The sequence below is a fragment of the Triturus cristatus genome, chromosome 7, assembly GCF_964204655.1.
Source record: "Triturus cristatus chromosome 7, aTriCri1.1, whole genome shotgun sequence".
In the NCBI taxonomy this organism is placed as follows: domain Eukaryota; kingdom Metazoa; phylum Chordata; class Amphibia; order Caudata; family Salamandridae; genus Triturus; species Triturus cristatus.
Genome location: NC_140590.1, coordinates 1287357128 through 1287372410, shown reverse-complemented (window position 1 = coordinate 1287372410; position 15283 = coordinate 1287357128). Strand labels below are relative to the sequence as shown.

Below are 15283 nucleotides of genomic sequence, written 5' to 3'. Positions count from 1 at the left end.
TTTTTGGCCCGCCTATGTCGGGAGGATCGGGTGGTGGTAGTTGTGGTTCCGTTTTGGCCTCGGAGGTCTTGGTTTCCGACTCTGCGGTTGTTGGCTGTCCAGGGTCCCTGGTTTCTTCCTCTGTCTCCTTCTCCCCTGCGGTCTGCTCCGTCGCTGTCTCTTCTGAGGTTGCGTCTGTCGGTGTGGAAATTGAAAGGCAGGGTTGGCGTCAGCGGGGTTTTCCTGAGCATTTAGCGGTGGCTCTTCAGGGGTCACGTCGCCCGTCTACCCTCAGGTCTTATGACCATCATTGGGGTAATTTTGGTCGTTGGTGTTTGGCTCTGGATTTGTCCCCTTTGGTGTGCCCTTTGCAGGTGGTGCTGCAGTTCCTTTGGGAGGGTTTTGAGAAGGGTTTGGCTGTTTCCACTTTGCGTGCTCAGTGGGCTGCTATTCGGGCTTTTCATTCCCCTTGGGGGAATTTGTCTGATGTCGAGGATCTGGTTTCGCGTCTTCTTCGAAGTTTTTCTCTGTCTCGTCCGGTGGTGCGTCCTTCCTTTCCTTTGTGGGATCTGCCTTTGGTACTTCGGGCTCTGGTGTCTCCTCCATTTGAACCTCTCTCGTAGGTGGATGTTAAGTTTGTGACTCTCAAAGTGATCGTTCTCGTGGCTATCACTTCTGCCCAGTGCCTGGGGGAGTTGGGGGCCTTGAGGGCCCGGGAACCTTTTTTGTCCTTTTCCGAGGATGGTGTTGTTTTCCCTTTGGATTCTGCATTTGTTCCGAAGGTTTCCTCCCAGTTTCACCGTTCTCAGGAGTTGGTGTTGCCTGCCTTGGGGTCTGATCTGGACTCTCTGGGGGATCCTCCTTGGTCTTTGCTGGACGTGTGCAGGGCATTGCGTGTCTACTTGGACCGCACTGTGGGGTTTCGGAAGTCTGACTCCCTTTTCGTTTCTTTTGGTGTTTCTTCTCGTGGGGGAAGGCTTCTTCGGCCTCCATTGGTCGCTGACTGAAGCAGGTCATTGCTTTGGCTTACTCTCTTTCTGGGTCTCCTCCTCCTGCGGGGGTTCAGGGGAGGTCTACCCGTGGGATGGCTGCTTCCTGGGTTGAGGTTGGTGGTGTTCCCATTTCTGAGATCTGTCGGGCGGCCACTTGGACGTCCTCTAATACCTTCATTAGGCATTATCGCCTTCAGAATTTGTTGGGGGTGATGTTAATTTTGGTTTGGGTGTGCTGCATGCTAGGTGCTCCTGAATTTCTTGTGTCTCCTGTTCAATAAATCTCTGACCTTTTTGCATTTCGGTTGGTTCTGGTGGTTTATTGTTGATGAATGCCGGTTGCTGCTTGGGTATTTCTCATTAGTTATGAAGGGGACGAGGACTAGAGGGACCTGGGGGTAATGTCCTATTACTTACCGGTAATCTTCATTACTCCGGGTCCCGTTGTCCTCGTCCCCTTCATGGCTTCCCTCCCTCCCTGACTTGTCAGCCTTCATCTCGGGCTTGGGATTGTCAGGAGGAATGCTGGGACCTGTACGTTTATGTACTCCCAGAGGGAGGGGGAGGGGTAGGTCCAGCATTCCTTCGTTCTTTTTTCTGTGTGCGAGATGGGACTATCTCATTAGTTATGAAGGGGACGAGGAAAACGGGACCCGAAGTAATGAAGATTACCGGTAAGTAATAGGACATTTACTCTCACTCTCGGCAATTGAATTCTCCGCGGTGCTGCCAGGGTTCAAATATCCTGCAGCTGCCCAGACTGATAGAGCTAAGCCATGCGGTGACCACTGCTGCGCCATGATGATTTGTAAACAAGCATTTGCAATGCAATGGGTCTCGCCTTAGGGACCTTATATGTATTTAGCTATACAGCACATTAGCCTGGGTGCTGAAACATCTACTGTTCTTTAACATGGAGGGAAAGTAATCACCAAACTGCGTGACGCACCCGGTATGGGAAAACATGGAGAGAAATATTGCCTTTTAGCGGGAAATGATATAGTCCATGGTATAGTCCAAAGCTCTGCAGGGCCTTTGGTGGTCATATCACTGAAAATACCAGATTTGAAAAAAATATTATTGTCTACAGGTGCTCGTGGAAGATAATTTCTATGGACTGGAATCTAGAGAATGCTAAAGAGATTCTGGTATTTTAGTGACCTTTGCTGGTCGTTTTCTATCAAACAGTTAAATAGAGGCAGTTGAACAGAAAAAAAGTCCCTAAGCGGAAGCAGACAAGTCCTAGGGCTGATCTCCAGAGCCCACAAAGTACATACACATATAAGTATATACTAAAGTACATACACAAGAGATCTTGAATTCTCGACCTAAAAAGTTAGCTGATTCTGCTGCAGCTTTCAATACATATGAAGAAGGGGAGAAATACTTAGGTACCGTACATGTCAGCACTATTGGAATTGGGGCAGTTTTAAGCCAACGAGTAGAAATAAGTCAAAGTGGCCTTTGTTTCAAGGAGTCAATGTAATACTGAACTCCACTACAACACCACAGAGTGTGAAGCAATGGCTTTTGTTTGAGCAGCAGAACATTTTGAACATTTATCTGTAGAACAAGGTTCTTGTTATGTTATGAATATAAATCACTTCAGCCTCTGAGTGTGAGAGGCATGGAAAAGGTATCTCTGAGATTAGTTAGATTACTGTCCCAACAACTTGATTTAAATTTTGAAGTGGTGTGCGTTCTGGGGAAAAGCCAGGGTGAGGGCTGATATTTTGTTCAGATTTCTTATTGACAGGATAGAGGAGATTTTCTGGAAGATGTAATTATATGTGTAGTGAGGGTTATTGGGTGTTGTGGGAAAAGAACATTATCTAGCCATGGAAGACTGGAATGTGTCCTCTAGTTCTGACATGGTCTCAACCTGCCCAGATTATTTTTTTTGAATTGTGATAGGTTGGCCTTAGCATCACTTTAGATGGGTAGTTGGAGGGACAACTGAAAGATTTTCATAGATTCAAGGAGTTAAGCCTGGAGGGTAGCCATGTAGTAAGGGGTAGAAGATTGTTCCATTGACTTGCAGGACAAATTGTTAAATTTGACTCATGATGGCCTTCAGTGAATGACAGCAAGCAACTAAGAGAAAGCTGTGTGACTATTACAGGTGGCCAGCCATGGATAATGCTATGGAGTTACATACAGCATCTGGACACATTTGTCAGAGTACCAACAAAGAATTGGTTTCTAGGAATTCACAACTGGTACGTCTTGAGTGTCCAGAAAATGCTTGGCAATTTATTTGCTGGGTCTTGTTTTACGTTTACCACATGTCAATATGTTCATTCTTGTGTTAGTTATTTATCATTCAAATTGGTGCATTTTTACTTTGGGAAAAAGATCAAAACATGAGTGGTTATTGCCTTTTTTGGAATGTTTACAGTGGAAAGTCAGCTACAGGTTTTGGTGTCAGATAATGGAATAAAGATTATTACCCCACATTCAACTACTGGTCTGTGTATTTCAACATTTTAAGGATGCAGTTTTCAAAAGTAGTCCCTAAATACTATTAGGATTGGTTAGGAGAGCCCAGCAGACCTGCAAGAGTTGCTGGGGCTCACTGAAAGAGTAATGTAAGATACCAAGATTCTTCATCAAAATAAAGACTTTGATTTTTAAGTGGGCGATATGGTCAAGATATGGAGGGAGCAAAATGTGTCCACATTTTTAGGTCTCGCCTTGGCAGCACATGCGCTGCATGCGCTGTCTCAGCGAGACCTAAAGTAATCTCAATATGTTGGCAAGCAGCCAGTAGTTTCTCCTGCTGCTTGCCATTGAGTTAGTGTTGTTCTCGCATTTCTTACCTTTGTTTTCAGTGGCCCAACTGACTTCCGTGTAGTCCGGAAGCAGCGGCCACCAACTACAGTTTTAGTCCGCACTGTTCGGACTTTTTGTTTGTCTTGCGCATCGCTGCCTGACCTAAACATGGTAGCAGCGCATGCGCAAGGAGCCGGTGTGTGCGAGGGGTGGGCAGCGCATGCGGCTTGTTTAACTAAACTGCTGGAATTTAAAATCAACTCTAGCACTGATCTGTCGGTCGATGTTTAGGGGGTCGGGAGTGTGGCTAGATTGAGGGGTAGCTTGGTTTTTGCATCAATTTAAGGTTATTGGAGGCGTGAGGCTCATAGCTGAGTTAGAGTTACGCATCATCAGGTTACAATCAGTGTTTAAAGTACCCATTAGTGGGTTAAGAGATGGGTAGTTCATTTTTTTATTTTTATGAAGTATATTTTCAAGATTATAGTCATGCTCATCGTGAGCATGTCTTTGATATGCGGGTGCTGGACTGGTATATTGCTTAAACATACATATTTTCAAGAGTGAATATTTTGGTGGTATGATGTAAATCCATTATGGACTCAGTGCCGTAATTCAGATGAACACTGAATATAGCTGCGTCTCCCGTGGCATCTCAAGTCCAAGTCTGAGGGCCCCCTTTGTTGTACAGTTCACGTTTACAACTGGCGAAAGTACACGAGAATTACGGGGTTCCAAACAGCCTCGTGTTCAACGAGTGGGGGCGCCATCCTTTCTGGTTGTTCAAATGTGTCATGGTCTCGAGCATCGGTTAGAGGCAGCTTTAAAGGGTTGCACAGCGCCAAAGAGCATTGTTCGACTGCTGCAGAATGCACACGTACTCCGCCATCATGAAACTGTGAGTACATCAGTACAATGTCTGAGCCACGGAAAGAACGCTGCCTACGTGATCAGTGTGCCACAATAGATACAACCCTATTTATTATTACATGTATTCACTTTATTTTTATTTCTAAAGCACGCGCCACAAACCAGCCCTTTGTTGGCCCCAAGATGACAATGGATACATACTGATTCCGCTGCCACCAACAGGAGAAAAGACAATTTTTCACTCTCTCTGGAAGAGAAGCAGTCCGCGTTCCTGCCAGATCTGACTTGGCTGTCGCTCCCCTAGCTTTTGGCCAAGCATCGCATATCTGTCTCCAGGCACCTGGCGGAGGATAGGGAACGGGCTGAAGGCTGGTGCCAGACATTTTGAATCCCTAAGCAAACGTATGTGATTCCTCGCCAGGCAGTCTAGCACCTGATTATCGGTAGCACTTCAAGCAGCTGTCCAGTGTTTTTTATTGCTGTTCCACCATCCCCTGCATAGCTGGGGGTAGGCACACATCCTTTTGCTCACCGCATTTCTCTGCTTAGCTCAGGGGGTACTTGCTGCAAAATAGCTCGACGGGTTCATGCAATTACTGCTGCTTCCAAGATCTGTGCTGACCTTTCACGCCGCATGTTAATTAATTCCCCTAGGATCAGTAAACGCTAAACGGAGCCCTACAGGGTAATTGTATCCTTCTTTATCTACAGCTACGGGCAGGGTTTAAGTGGGCCGGGTCCTGTCAGTGCTCAGCACCTACAGTTCTGAAGAGCAGGTGCTGAGACGGGTCCCTTTGGGGTTCTCCATCAAACATTTTATTTGCTTTTCATGTAACTTTTTTTCTTGCAGTTCTATATTGCGCCAACTCGAAGCACTTTGCATGAGCTCCAACAAGGACATATACATTTATTATTTGGTAGGCAAGGGGAGAATAAGCCATTTGCCCAGAATCACAGGATGTTGAGGCAACGAACACTCGAACCTCCTTCCCCAGCTCCAAATTCGTTAGCACAGGCCCTGACGCCACAACCTCTCAGACACAAACTGAAGCATTTTCAATATTATATAAAACGAAGCCAGAGCTGTGTTTGCACGTTGTATATGTATTTTATGCAACTATTAACCGTTGGCAAAGCCAATAGTCCTAACTTGTAGGTGTATTATTACTTGTTTTATTATATATCTGGAGGCAATAACAAAAGCAGCAAAAATAACAGTCGGGCGGCACACTATGCTAACAACATATTTTTAGCATAATGTTTTTTAGTCACGCCATTAATTACATCGACCACGCCCCTTTGTGACCTCCAGTTCTTTCATCCCACGTAAAGCCCTGGCTACGGGAATGCTGTGGTAAAATTTAGCCCCCAAGTGCATCCTGTCAGATGCCTCAGTGCGTTCACCGGGCTCCATGAGGAGCCCACCCTCGCTCCTTTGAGACCGCTGAGACGCCCATTCCATCCTCTTAATGTGACGAAGTCACGTGGTATTAAGGGGAATCCAGCCTAGGAAAACGCTGATCGTGGTCAGGCAATGACGCAATAAGCAAAATAAAACAATAAACGACTCGAGGTAAAAGTGTGGCTTAGATGCGCCACAAACAGCTCCAAATATGTGGAATCGCAAGAGAAGGCAAGGAATGGCAAAGGGCGGGGGTGGAGGGGGAATACAGGGGAACCTTATTTTAATCGTGGCAGGAGGCAGCGGCGTCACTAGGGTTGGTGTCACCCAGTGTGGTAACTCATGGTGTCACCCCAGGACAGGGTGCCACGCTCCCAAGGACAAGGGGGGGCGTCTGTGGGGCGGGGAGGGGGCATGTTCATCAGATCTGCTGTCACTCTGCACTGTGTCTGCGGGGTGCCTCGTGTCCTACCATGAATTTGTGGCACAGACCTTACACCTTCCCTCCTTGGGGACCCCATTTACTGTACTAGTGGTGCCGCCCTTTTATCTCTCTCCACCAGTATTTTCTCAGCTCCCCCCCTACCTACCCCCATGGACCCCGGTTTCTCCACATACTCCGAGAGCACACAGTGCAGATGCTGGCACTGTGCATACTGTGATGAACCGATCTTCTGCAGGCATCCCAAACACAAGGGGAGACAAAAAGAAAGTGCTCCCTTTCCTTCTAAAAGGTATATTTTACGATAAAAACACACCTGGGTATATGGATCCTTGGTATCCGCAAAAATATAATAGTTACAGCACGTAAAACATAATGCGTAATTGTGATAAGAGGGTTGGAGCTGCGCATCTGCCTCAGTTGTAGAGTCAATAATCAATACGCGTTTACGGATCTATGAATGGGGAGGGGTGCCCCCCACCTCCGTGTAATGCGAAAGCCCGGTGCGCTCTGCGGGCTGCCTCTAGTCGCACATCATTTCCCATGCTCGACGTCAGCAGTCATATTATGCACAGGAGAGTTGCACCTGAAGCCCTCCGTGAACCCGCGTGGAGCAGTGAGATGCTTAATTTGCGGAGGGCTGCCCTCCCTTCACCAGCCAACAACGCAGCAATGTTTCACCGGCGCTTCTCCCCTCTGGGAACCGCGAGGGCCAGGAGACAATGACAAGCCATTCATATCCTCACCACGGAGGATTTATGTGGCACACCAGCGCTCATGGGAGGGGTCTGCCGCGCGCGGCTTCCACTTGCTCTCACTTTCGCCCCTCCTTTTTTTACTTTCCCAGTCACCCCTCCGTAGACTTCCTTCCATGAAACTCACCCCAGAACCTAGTACTCTCTCAGCATTCCGTTGTACCTCATTGTTTTCCCCATTTCGCCTGAAAGCACCCCTATACACGGCCTCTGTCTGTCACGGCTCACATCATATGCGCTGCCTTTTACTCACCCACTACTCCGCCTGCACCCCGTGTACCTCGTTTTCCCCGTACCTTCGCACCCCCTACTCCCAGGCTGTGACCCATACCTCCGCACGACCGTGTCACGCACCCCCTGTGCCCCATACCCCCTGCACCCCTGTATCGTATACATCTGCACCCAGAGGCGCAACTAGAGCCAAATTTCGGGGGGGGCTAAGAAAAAATTTCGGGGGGGGGCTGAATCTTTTAAGCCATAGGCAGAGTGGAGCTGCTGGGGCTCTTAGAAGGGGTGAAACAACAGCGAGGCCTCATTAACATGCAAATGGTCTTTTAAAGACCTGTGAAGTGCTCGGGTGCGGCTGTGTGTGCCCCGGGAAGCTGTCTCATCCTGGGCTGCCACACAAGACGGGGGGGGGCGGGGGCTGAAGCCCTGTGAGTCCAATGGGTGTTGCGCGCCTGTCTGCACCCCCATGTGTCATATCTACACAACCTTGTGTCTCAAAACTATGGACACCCTGTGCCCCATAGCTCCGCCCTCCCTCTGCCCCATACCTCCGCACTCCCCTACGGTGTCCCCCCATGTGATGGTGTCACCCGGTCGTAAACAGAAAAATAAATCACTCGGCAGGAAGCATAAAGAATAGACTTGTGCTACTATATTTCATTGTGGACAGCATATAAGTGAAACAGCCCTGTGCACTACAAACGAAAAGGGCGGGGCTGGGGATCTCCTCCTCAAAGCACTTCGTCAGGGAGTGACGTGCAGTGCAGCAGCCTCCAATCAATGCCCCCACCCGGCCCCACTGCCATAAGTAAAAGCTGTGTAGTGGGTGGTGTAGTGGGAAAAAGAACGATGGATTTAACCCAGATCTCTTGACTGGGGGAGAATGTCTGCATTGTCAGCATTCCGTCCATCATTTGTTTGTTGTAACGCTTTTCGCCCTAAGTGGGATGGGTATTCCCAGACGTGGGACCCGTGCTCAATACGCCACTGGAGTCAAGCTATCCTGGTTGATGACGGCTGATAGCCAGAAACCGGTCCTAGGATGCTTGATTCCGGTCCAGGAAAGACATGGCTTGGCAGTTCGGGCTGGACTGTTCCCATGAGGCACAGGGTCAAGACTGATTTGCATATGGCCATGTCTAAACTGGGGTGGCGTAGTGGGCAAAAGAACGATGGATTTAACCCAGATCTCTTGACTGGGGGAGAATGTCTGCATTGTCAGCATTCCGTCCATCATTTGTTTGTTGTAACGCTTTTCGCCCTAAGTGGGATGGGTATTCCCAGACGTGGGACCCGTGCTCAATACGCCACTGGAGTCAAGCTATCCTGGTTGATGACGGCTGATAGCCAGAAACCGGTCCTAGGCTGCTTGATTCCGGTCCAGGAAAGACATGGCTTGGCAGTTCGGGCTGGACTGTTCCCATGAGGCACAGGGTCAAGACTGATTTGCATATGGCCATGTCTAAACTGGGGTGGCGTAGTGGCCAAAAGAACGATGGATTTAACCCAGATCTCTTGACTGGGGGAGAATGTCTGCATTGTCAGCATTCCGTCCATCATTTGTTTGTTGTAACGCTTTTCGCCCTAAGTGGGATGGGTATTCCCAGACGTGGGACCCGTGCTCAATACGCCACTGGAGTCAAGCTATCCTGGTTGATGACGGCTGATAGCCAGAAACCGGTCCTAGGATGCTTGATTCCGGTCCAGGAAAGACATGTCTTGGCAGTTCGGGCTGGACTGTTCCCATGAGGCACAGGGTCAAGACTGATTTGCATATGGCCATGTCTAAACTGGGGTGGCGTAGTGGGCAAAAGAACGATGGATTTAACCCAGATCTCTTGACTGGGGGAGAATGTCTGCATTGTTAGCATTATGTCCATCATTTGTTTGTTGTAACGCTTTTCGCCCTAAGTGGGATGGGTATTCCCAGACGTGGGACCCGTGCTCAATACGCCACTGGAGTCAAGCTATCCTGGTTGATGACGGCTGATAGCCAGAAACCGGTCCTAGGATGCTTGATTCCGGTCCAGGAAAGACATGGCTTGGCAGTTCGGGCTGGACTGTTCCCATGAGGCACAGGGTCAAGACTGATTTGCATATGGCCATGTCTAAACTGGGGTGGCGTAGTGGGCAAAAGAACGATGGATTTAACCCAGATCTCTTGACTGGGGGAGAATGTCTGCATTGTCAGCATTCCGTCCATCATTTGTTTGTTGTAACGCTTTTCGCCCTAAGTGGGATGGGTATTCCCAGACGTGGGACCCGTGCTCAATACGCCACTGGAGTCAAGCTATCCTGGTTGATGACGGCTGATAGCCAGAAACCGGTCCTAGGATGCTTGATTCCGGTCCAGGAAAGACATGGCTTGGCAGTTCGGGCTTGACTGTTCCCATGAAGCACAGGGTCAAGACTGATTTGCATATGGCCATGTCTAAACTGGGGTGGCGTAGTGGGCAAAAGAACGATGGATTTAACCCAGATCTCTTGACTGGGGGAGAATGTCTGCATTGTCAGCATTCCGTCCATCATGTGTTTGTTGTAACGCTTTTCGCCCTAAGTGGGATGGGTATTCCCAGACGTGGGACCCGTGCTCAATACGCCACTGGAGTCAAGCTATCCTGGTTGATGACGGCTGATAGCCAGAAACCGGTCCTAGGATGCTTGATTCCGGTCCAGGAAAGACATGGCTTGGCAGTTCGGGCTGGACTGTTCCCATGAGGCACAGGGTCAAGACTGATTTGCATATGGCCATGTCTAAACTGGGGTGGCGTAGTGGGCAAAAGAACGATGGATTTAACCCAGATCTCTTGACTGGGGAGAATGTCTGCATTGTCAGCATTCCGTCCATCATTTGTTTGTTGTAACGCTTTTCGCCCTAAGTGGGATGGGTATTCCCAGACGTGGGACCCGTGCTCAATACGCCACTGGAGTCAAGCTATCCTGGTTGATGACGGCTGATAGCCAGAAACCGGTCCTAGGATGCTTGATTCCGGTCCAGGAAAGACATGGCTTGGCAGTTCGGGCTGGACTGTTCCCATGAGGCACCGGGTCAAGACTGATTTGCATATGGCCATGTCTAAACTGGGGTGGCGTAGTGGGCAAAAGAACGATGGATTTAACCCAGATCTCTTGACTGGGGGAGAATGTCTGCATTGTCAGCATTCCGTCCATCATTTGTTTGTTGTAACGCTTTTCGCCCTAAGTGGGATGGGTATTCCCAGACGTGGGACCCGTGCTCAATACGCCACTGGAGTCAAGCTATCCTGGTTGATGACGGCTGATAGCCAGAAACCGGTCCTAGGATGCTTGATTCCGGTCCAGGAAAGACATGGCTTGGCAGTTCGGGCTGGACTGTTCCCATGAGGCACAGGGTCAAGACTGATTTGCATATGGCCATGTCTAAACTGGGGTGGCGTAGTGGGCAAAAGAACGATGGATTTAACCCAGATCTCTTGACTGGGGGAGAATGTCTGCATTGTCAGCATTCCGTCCATCATTTGTTTGTTGTAACGCTTTTCGCCCTAAGTGGGATGGGTATTCCCAGACGTGGGACCCGTGCTCAATACGCCACTGGAGTCAAGCTATCCTGGTTGATGACGGCTGATAGCCAGAAACCGGTCCTAGGATGCTTGATTCCGGTCCAGGAAAGACATGGCTTGGCAGTTCGGGCTGGACTGTTCCCATGAGGCACAGGGTCAAGACTGATTTGCATATGGCCATGTCTAAACTGGGGTGGCGTAGTGGGCAAAAGAACGATGGATTTAACCCAGATCTCTTGACTGGGGAGAATGTCTGCATTGTCAGCATTCCGTCCATCATTTGTTTGTTGTAACGCTTTTCGCCCTAAGTGGGATGGGTATTCCCAGACGTGGGACCCGTGCTCAATACGCCACTGGAGTCAAGCTATCCTGGTTGATGACGGCTGATAGCCAGAAACCGGTCCTAGGATGCTTGATTCCGGTCCAGGAAAGACATGGCTTGGCAGTTCGGGCTGGACTGTTCCCATGAGGCACAGGGTCAAGACTGATTTGCATATGGCCATGTCTAAACTGGGGTGGCGTAGTGGGCAAAAGAACGATGGATTTAACCCAGATCTCTTGACTGGGGGAGAATGTCTGCATTGTCAGCATTCCGTCCATCATTTGTTTGTTGTAACGCTTTTCGCCCTAAGTGGGATGGGTATTCCCAGACGTGGGACCCGTGCTCAATACGCCACTGGAGTCAAGCTATCCTGGTTGATGACGGCTGATAGCCAGAAACCGGTCCTAGGATGCTTGATTCCGGTCCAGGAAAGACATGGCTTGGCAGTTCGGGCTGGACTGTTCCCATGAGGCACAGGGTCAAGACTGATTTGCATATGGCCATGTCTAAACTGGGGTGGCGTAGTGGGCAAAAGAACGATGGATTTAACCCAGATCTCTTGACTGGGGGAGAATGTCTGCATTGTCAGCATTCCGTCCATCATTTGTTTGTTGTAACGCTTTTCGCCCTAAGTGGGATGGGTATTCCCAGACGTGGGACCCGTGCTCAATACGCCACTGGAGTCAAGCTATCCTGGTTGATGACGGCTGATAGCCAGAAACCGGTCCTAGGATGCTTGATTCCGGTCCAGGAAAGACATGGCTTGGCAGTTCGGGCTGGACTGTTCCCATGAGGCACAGGGTCAAGACTGATTTGCATATGGCCATGTCTAAACTGGGGTGGCGTAGTGGGCAAAAGAACGATGGATTTAACCCAGATCTCTTGACTGGGGGAGAATGTCTGCATTGTCAGCATTCCGTCCATCATTTGTTTGTTGTAAAGTAAAAGCTGTGCCACAGAAAGAAAGGGCCGGGCGCACCCGGAGAGGATGTGAGAGTGAACAAGGAAAGGGCCGGGCACACCATCAGGTGTTGAACTGAGAGGTGTGTGTGTGCTACTGACTCCAGGGGTCAGATGGAGTACAGCTTCAAACATAAGAGTGAAACTAAGATAGGTTTTAGATTTTTTTGCATCTTTTATACAGCGCGAACTCGACCCGAAGGTATTGGAGCGCTGTACATGATAGGCAATAGTATGCCACTCACCTGCTGAGTTGCAGACAGGGGGGGGGGGACTACCTCGGTGACGGTCGGCCTTGCTGCTTTGGAATAAAATTAAATTATAGTGGCGCTGTGGCGACGGCGACCTGAGACCTCCTCACCTCCTCGTCCCTCGTGATGCAAGTCACGCGCACTTGGGGGGGGCCAATGCGCATGCGGGATTCGGATTCTACCCGTAACAACATCGCCGACTGCACCCCTCTAGTGACGACGTGACGTCACTGCCAAGGCGCGCAGACGCGGCGGAGAAGGAGACAGTGCGCGCTGCGCACAGGCACCTCCTGAATAGAACAAGATTAGGTTGCGCGCGTCGTCGTTGCGTTTCGGTTTCATTCTGGACTGCTGGTTTGAGTGGTTTCAATAACATTGTGCACGGCGGACGGTTGCAGTGCATCACAGACAGTGACACACCGACTGGGCCGGCCCTTTGGTGTCACCCCCGTGAGGGTGTCACCCGGTGCGGTCCGCACCCCCCGCACCCCCCTAGTGACGCCACTGGCAGGAGGGAGGATAAAACAATCTCCCTTCGTCCTTATTATGTGGCACAGGAACAAACATTGTCAAAGCCAATTACTCTCGCTTAAACGAGATTAATTGGCTTTGTCAATGTGATTTTTAGCCATGTTGCACAGCGGCTGATCTAAAAGTTTGTTTCTCTGGCGAATATTAAGGTGAAGTTGTAAATCCCCCGCTTATTTTAAGAAAGAGTCAAACAGTGATAAGCTTGCATTGAATTAACTGCTGCTTTAAGGGCGGAGCTCAAAGCAAAATATACGGTACCCTCCCTCTTGTAGTTTTATTCTCCCAATTATATATGCATAGCTGCAGATTGCCTAGCCAGTTGGGTGACTGTCAGCTGATCCGTGTGTTTTGAGCACCAATCATGCTGGAACCTGTTGCTTTATAATAATTTGGGATAGTGAAACTACAAGTACCAACTTACTAAATGGGATCACCGGGGCTTGCCTTCCCGGGCTCTGCTCCCCCGGAGTCCCCCCACTCCACCCTTCACAATCCTGTAACCCCTGTTATTCAGACTGGCGCTAATTACACATTGGATTACATTTGTGGCAGCAACAGCATGACACTTTCTTTCTTACATGTTCGTGCCCTTGAGGGGGCTCTGTACCATCGGATAATCCTCTAGGTTCAGAATTCGACACATGATAAATGACACCTATCACAGGTTTTCAATTTCCAAATGGGGGGATAGCATGCACATTTGGTGCTTTCAACACCAGAATCTGTATGTCCTGATAATTACTCGGTATTTCCAATGTATGTCTGTATGCGGGGGTCAACAGGGGGTAAAAGACATTGTCATTTATAACGACATTACTTGATTAATGCTTCACGAAGAGAAAAAAAAACAATAAGATTTTCAATGCCAATAGCTCAAAACAATGTCATTGCGAGACCTCTTGCATTGTAAATGCTTGTTTTAATGTTGCAGTAAGGTATCAGTCCACCTGCAGAATGATTCTTGGTGGAGCAAGGAGAGGAGCAAATTGTAGTTGAAAGAATAGTGGTGAAATGCAAATTAGTAACATTGTGATTTTCCGTTGAAGTTAAGGTCAATTGAGTAGAAAAAGTGGTGAAGATGGACTTCCATAAGGAAATGGGAGCAGCTATGAAAATGTGGGAGCCATTTCTTTAAGCAGCAATGGGTACAATAAAGTGAGGTTGAAGCTGTTCATAATGGGCATATCGATCAGGAAGTTCAGAAGCAGGCAGTTTTCATTTGTATGGGAAAGTCAATATCCTGGCCACAAAAAATACCACAAGATTCAGATATTTCCAGTGTTTCTGCTCCAGAATGATTTCTCTGATGCACTCTACTAATGATGAGGCTCACATTCTTGATGTTCAGGTTGCCTCAGGTAATAGGAGAAATAGTGGTTACAATGCCTGAAAGTTTTTTTAACGTTGTTACGTTTATAAAGTATAATTAGAGTTATTTGTATGCAGAGTTTTTCGATCCATTAGCAGTATTGTTATTAGAAGTTTAGTTTAGTAATAAGGGAAATGCATGGCGTTCTGTTTGAAGTCTTGATGTTATATGAATGGTCGTGTGGGAGAATGGGCGCAGAAGGAGTTGGAGCCGCAATTATGGATGCTCGTTTAATTGGCGCTTATGCCTTATCCAATAAATATTAACCTCACAACTCGCGGTCTTAGATTTAGACTTAATACTGCCTTTGCTCTATTACTCATAAAGGAATAATAAGATTTTGGAAAGAGGCTGCTGCACAGGATGAGCCTAACACCCCTGAAATTTCACTTTTCTTTCACAAAAGTTTTGGAAGATTTCCACAAATGTTCAAGAAATATTAACTAAACAACTGCTAGACACAAACAGAAGCGGACTAGGAAGTCAATGTACACATAAAACCAGGCATGTGAATAAAAGCCCATCTGGAAGGCCAGATGACGTGCCAAGGCCAATAGAAACAGATTAAATGAAAAAGGTGAACAGCATATGGCTTTGAAATTACCATACACTGGCAGCAGAAATAAAGAGTATGGTACATATTGAATATCACAATATTGATGAATCACGCACACCAGCATAAACAATTCAATCTAAACTTCTCAATTAATGACTTCGGTGGGCGTGCGGGGAGGCAGCGTCCTCTAAACCAAGGCGTCGTAAAATCAGAAAGGTTGCATGTCCCTACTCGGGAGATGTCCCTCCATGCGCACTGCCGATAATGTGAATGTTCAAAAGTTTGTGAAAATAATCAAGTTTGGTGAATTCAAAA

General features: G+C 48.3%; 1 protein-coding gene across 1 annotated transcript in view; it reads left to right on the top strand.

Moving 5' to 3' along the window:
• Positions 1–15283, top strand: part of LOC146811901 (sulfotransferase 1 family member D1-like) — a 515287-nt gene that overhangs the window by 278001 nt on the left and 222003 nt on the right. The window lies entirely within an intron of this gene.